This window comes from Mus pahari, chromosome 6, assembly GCF_900095145.1.
Source record: "Mus pahari chromosome 6, PAHARI_EIJ_v1.1, whole genome shotgun sequence".
NCBI lineage: Eukaryota > Metazoa > Chordata > Mammalia > Rodentia > Muridae > Mus > Mus pahari.
In genome coordinates, this window is record NC_034595.1 from 1,191,526 (window position 1) to 1,197,362 (window position 5,837).

The 5,837-nt window shown below is 56.5% G+C and overlaps 1 protein-coding gene across 1 annotated transcript in view; it reads right to left on the reverse strand.

The window, feature by feature from the left end:
• Positions 1-4,945, reverse strand: part of Coro2a (coronin 2A) — a 53,313-nt gene extending 48,368 nt beyond the window's left edge. The window contains exon 1 of the mRNA XM_029540199.1: positions 4,877-4,945. The gene's annotated coding sequence lies outside the window, so the exon portion shown is untranslated. The remainder of the gene's footprint in view (positions 1-4,876) is intronic.
• Between the last annotated feature and the right edge of the window lie 892 nt (positions 4,946-5,837).

The following is a 5,837-nucleotide window of genomic DNA, read 5'->3' on the forward strand; positions in this document are numbered from 1 at the left end:
AGAGAGAGAGAGAGAGAGAGAGAGAGAGAGAGAGAGAGAGAGAGAGAGAGACTATAGACTGGGTGGCTCACGTCTGTAATTCCAGGGGAGGCTAAAGCAGGATTTCTGTGAGTCCAGGGCTAGCCTGGGCTGCAGTACTAAGTTTAGGGCTAGCCTCAAGTAGAGAGTAAGACATTGTCTCCCCCCACCCCCAAAATCAAAACTGAAACAAAGGAAACGCAGGGAAAGGTAAAGAGGTCCTGGTGTCTACCCTCCGACCTGCCCAAACCCGGGTCCATGATTTCAGAAGGCTGAGCGAGCTAAGGAGCCTGAACCCACACCTGCCTAGTACCAACAGCAGAACAGAGTCAGTAAGCCGGGCCAGCCTGTCCCCCTCTCCTGCCCTGCTCCAGTCGGGCCCCTCCACTCTCCTGCAAACATGGAGTAGAGCCCCTAGCTCACAGGCCCACCCCTGTCACCCAGGTCTGGGCTCCTGTAACTGGTGGCCCGTGAATCACACAATGTACTTCTCTCCCTGTTCCTGCAGACTAGGAGTGTACAGGAGGGAGGGCCGACCGGCTTCCGGGTTCAGGGAAGGGTGCCCGATGGCCTGTGTGTCCCCAGGGTAAAAGGGGTGTGTCTCTTGGGACTTCTTTTGCAGGGGCACGAACCCTCAGAAGTGTTCTGCTTTCCTGATCCGACCAGCCCCTCCTGTGCCATCACCCTGGGGGTGGCGGTTTCAACAAAAGGAACTTGGCAATGACAGGAACAGCTGAACCACAGCGGTCCCAGGGAAACAGGCATGCACAGAGGTGGCTGTGCCCTGGCTCCCAAGAGCGGGCATGGCTCCCTGGGCTTCGGGCCAGAAGCCTTAGCTTCGCCTCTGAGACACTGTTGCAAGTTTCTAAGCCTCTCAGCGCCTCATGCTTTTCTAACTGAGAGAAAGACAAAAATAGTGCCGCCCTCACTGACCTGTAGGATTGCATGGTGCGCACGGGTGGGCCTGGGTTAGGTAATCAGGACCGTGGCCTCTGGCCGACCTACCTTAGGGGCTTCTCACTGCCTCTCCCCCACCCCATCCTCCACAGTTCAACCCTGTTTGGCCAAGTCACCCTCTCAGAGTCCCTAAGTCACCTACCTGCCTAGAATGGCTGTCCCCTTTTCTGTGGTCACATTCCTCCGCTCCCTCCTGTTGGCTTTCTTTCCTCTGTCACCTTTGGCCTTCCCTATCAGACAGACTGCAAACTCCTTCCAGCCTGCCGATTCTCTGGTGAAGGCGGTTGGTAAACACTGGGGACGGCCTGGGGAGGAGGCCCGGAGGAACACGCGCTGTTCAACAGTAGCCCTGTGTTTGCCATTACTGTTATCGACCAGGCTGCCCCCCCAAGACCTCCTTACTTCAAATCTAATCACACCTACCACACCTCATGGCCTACCTACAGTAAGGAGTCACAATTACATCTTTAACTGTATCTTTTTCTACTTAGGTTGAACCACATGAATTCATTATTATGAGTATTATTATTTTAAAAAGGTTTGCTATAAACCTTTCTGGAGTGGCTTAAACTAATGCATAAGCACCTTGTAGATGCCCAGAAGGCATCCAGGAAGAGAGAGAGAGAGAGAGAGAGAGAGAGAGAGAGAGAGAGAGAGAGAGAGAGAGAGAGAGAGAGAGAGAGAGAGGAAGAGAGAAAGTTTGTCTAACTGAAAGAAAGACAAAAATAGTGCCGCCCTCACTAACCTGTAGGATTGCACCATGCACACGAGAGGGGAAAGAGAGAGAGAGAGAAAGAGAGAGGTGTCTCCTGGCCCTTCGGATGGAGTGGGAGTGCCAAGTACCTCCCAGCTGCCCTGAGGAAGAGCACACGCACACACACACACACATGCGCGCACACACACACACACACACCAAGTACCTCCCAGCTGCCCTGAGGAAAAGCGCGCACACACACACACACACACACACACACACACACACACACCAAGTACCTCCCAGCTGCCCTGAGGAAGAGCACACACACACACACACACACACACACACACACCAAGTACCTCCCAGCTGCCCTGAGGAAAAGCGCACACACACACACACACACACACACACACACCAAGTACTGCCCAGCTGCCCTGAGGAAGAGCACACACACACACACACACACACACACACACACACACCAAGTACCTCCCAGATGCCCGGAGGAAGAGCACACACACACACACACACACACCAAGTACCTCCCAGCTGCCCTGAGGAAGAGCACACACACGCACGCACACACACACACCCTCTGCCCTCTGCATCAAAATGAAAACTGCAGCATCACCTGGGTCTTCTCATGCCTGGCAGAGAGGAGGGAATGCTCCCCAAGGTCTGATTCAGGGTTATTTGAAAAGAGCAAAAGCTTCAAGCAGAGTCTCTTGCGGGGGGGATCTGGCCGCCCTCCCCCAGGGAACACACTTATCTCTGGGGAAGGGAGAGCAGCATAATTTCTGGATGTCCAGGGCACTCTGGTCCTCCTGTAGAAGGCTCCATTGCTGAGCTGTGCAGACTCAGTCACCACCAAGGCCACGCCCACTTCCCAGATGGAGAAACTGAGGTGGAAACCAGCAGGCCAGCGATCACAGAGGGGCTTGTGTCTGCCACAGGGTTTTTCCTCCAGACCACTTGGACCGTGTGTGTGTGTGTGTGTGTGTGTGTGTGTGTGTGTGTGTGTGTGTGTGTGTGATCTTGCCACTTAGCCTTTTTTTCAATGTTCCAGAAGTCTCAGAATGTTTCTTCCCTGTCAGGACACTCCATGATAGCAGTAATACACCCGTGTCTCACTAGTGACCTCCTTGGGGTAAAGTCCCCCAAGGAGAGGCCTGGGAGCAAAGGGCAGGCAGATCCATTTCACAGGCTTTTGTTTCTATGGCTACCCTACAAAACTACACACCTCAGGCAAAAGCTTGCAACCTTGCCAGCAGTTTGTTACAAAGCAACGAGACTGTTTCATTTATGATATGTTTTATATCCCCACCCCACCCCTTGGGTCTCATGTATCCCAGGCTATCCCTGCTCTCCATTTGTAGCAGAGGATAGCCTGGCTTTGGTGGATGGATTCCCCATCCTCCCCCCTTCACCTCCAAGTGGAAGAATTCTATGCGTGAGTCTCCAAGTTCACTCTACTTGGTTTGGGGGATGGAACTCTGCCGACTGGGCTGCACCCTAGCTTCTAAGCACCCCATTCTTGGGATTAAGATCCCTGGCTGGTTTGTTGTGTGGTCTTTACCAGGCACACCCCCTTCAGGGACGGGTGATTATCTGCCCACAGAATAAGGGCCTGGGATGAGATGGTTTCTAGAGACTCTTTCAGGTCAGAGAACCCACAACTCCACAGTACATTTTTACAGTTCAGGATGACCTGCCTTGCTCATGCGCCGTCCACTGCAGCCTCCCAGATCACAAACGCGCACAATGACAGGGGACTCAGGTGGCACTTAGGCTTTCGAGCTAGCGCTGGGCTCTGGCAGCCACACTCATACTTAGTCTCCGTTTACGAGGGGATAATAACACTCATTTGCAGTGAAGCTCCAGGTTGGGGCCACAGGGCAAGGTCCCTGCAACTCTGCTTTGGCCCTGGCAACGCACAGCACCCCACGATGCCCACTCAGCCCTCTGCCTGTACACTTAGATGACATAGGGCTCACACCTGCGCTGGCCTGGGGGAAGGGAAGGGTCTCCTCTTTTAGCCCTAAGAAAGTCCTTGGGTGAGGGAGCGGGAGACAGGCGATCAGGAGGTGCTGAACCTGTTCCTTAATTGGAACAGATGTCAGGAAATGAGGCAGAAGTGTCCAGAGATGGGCTCAGGCCTTTCTCTCCCTCCACATCCCTCAAGAGATGTCAGGAGTTGAGGGAGGTGTAAGGACACATTCCTGTGCTGAGGCACAGGTGGTTATGAACCAGTCCCTGGAGCATTCACAGAAGAGCAGGCTCTGAGGCAGAAGGGCCACATGCTATCTAAGGGACACTATCAGGATTGCAGTCACAGTGGGACCAGATTCCCCAGTTTCAGCTAGTGAAGTTCCCCATCTCTAGAAGAATGCAACATAAGACCTCCATCAAGAGGCATCTTATAGAACTTCCCAGCCCGTCCCTGGAGTCACTGCACCCCTAGACACATGCTCAGTCCCCCAACACCCCCCCCCCCAGACACCGTCTTCCTGGCAAGTGGACTGAGGACCGAGTGTGGTAGTGCCAACCCTGTTCCACCAGGCTGGTACACAGAACTGGGCTCCTGCAGATGGCCAGGGTGCGGACCAGGACGTCCTTCTCCATTGCCCGAATGCAGGTGGGTGTCTGCTCGGCTCGGGTCCTGGCTGAGATCTGGCCACCGCCAGCGCGGGGCTCCTCCTCCAGCTCCAGGCGATGAGGCTGGTCTGGGTAGCAGATTGCTCGCCCCACCCGCGCGCCCAGGTCGCCTCGGCAGGGACGCGGGGATGCTTCCTCCTCCACCGTTTCCCGGGACTGGAAGCTGAGGCCCCCGCGGGTAACCCAGCCAGGACAGGAACAATCACGACTCGGGTCCACAGGGCACCTGGGCCACACCAGGGCCTGTCGGGACTGGCTGCCGCGCCCAGGGCGGGCCGCTCACCGCGGCAAGAGGCGCGGGTGGTGCGGACTGGCCCCTAACCTCTGGAGCGCGAACCTGGGGGTCGCTGCTCCTAGTCACCCACTGAGGGAGCGGCCGCACCACTATCCCGTTGGGGAAACTGCGGACCAGAGCGGGGCAGAGCTTTGTGTGAGGTCGTGCGGGGGTCTGGAGGATCGGTCTCCGCGACGCCGGGGATGGCATCCCTCCCGCCACCGAGCCGCAGCCCGGGCGCAGCGCGCGTCCCTCCCGGCCCGGTCCCACCTTACCTTGTTGGCTGCCGCGCAGGTGGCGGCGGCGGCGGCTCCGGCTCCCGGTCCGTGCTTCGCGCCGCCCGCCGAGTCCCCGCGCCCAGCGCCGCCGCCTCCCCGCGCAGCCCGGCGGGCGGGACCGGGCCGGGCGGGGCCGGGGCGGGGCGGGACGGAGAGGCCCCGCCTGCGCGCCGCCCGTAGCCCGCAGCTCGGATCCCGTCCCGCGTGCACACGCTCTCGCCTCCCGCACGCTTTGGGTGGGACTCGGGTCCCGAGCCTCAGTTTCCCCTTGCAGAGATGGAGACTGTCACCGCGCCTGCCTCCCAGGTGGCTCGAGGCTGGATCCCGCAGCGAGCGCCAGGACCGCAGCTCTGCAGGCGGCGGGAGAACTGGAGAGCGGAGGGCGGCTGCGCATCCGGGAGATCCTTCCCACTGCCGCCATTAGGGGGCGCTGCGTCCAAGCCTCTCCCGCTTTCAGCCGGGTGCTCACTGAATATGGAAGATAGGACGTCATATCTTTCATAATAACCACGCCACACCACCTGTCTTGGAAAGAGTTCTTCGTGTCTTGTAGTGATGTGTTTGGTGGGGGCGGGGGAGGCTAGCACGGTACCTGGCACATAGTGGGTATTGGACATATTGTTAAGTAAATACACAATTTATTACATTTGATCTACCAACGCCTTCAATGTAGTCATAATACTCCCATGTCATAGATAAGAAGTTGAGACTTTAGTTGATTTCTTGGTAGGCTCTATAGCTAATTTAATGTGTGTGTGTGTGTGTGTGTGTGTGTGTGTGTGTATAATGGTGGGACTGAACATTAGGACCTTGCTTATGGGTGCCAGGCAAGTATTCTGCCATTGAGCTACACTGTGAAACCTCTCCTCTTTTTCTGAAACAAGAGTTCACTAAATTGCTTAGGTTGGCTTTGAACTAGCCATCTTCCTCCTCATCCTCTAGGAACTGGGATTACAGG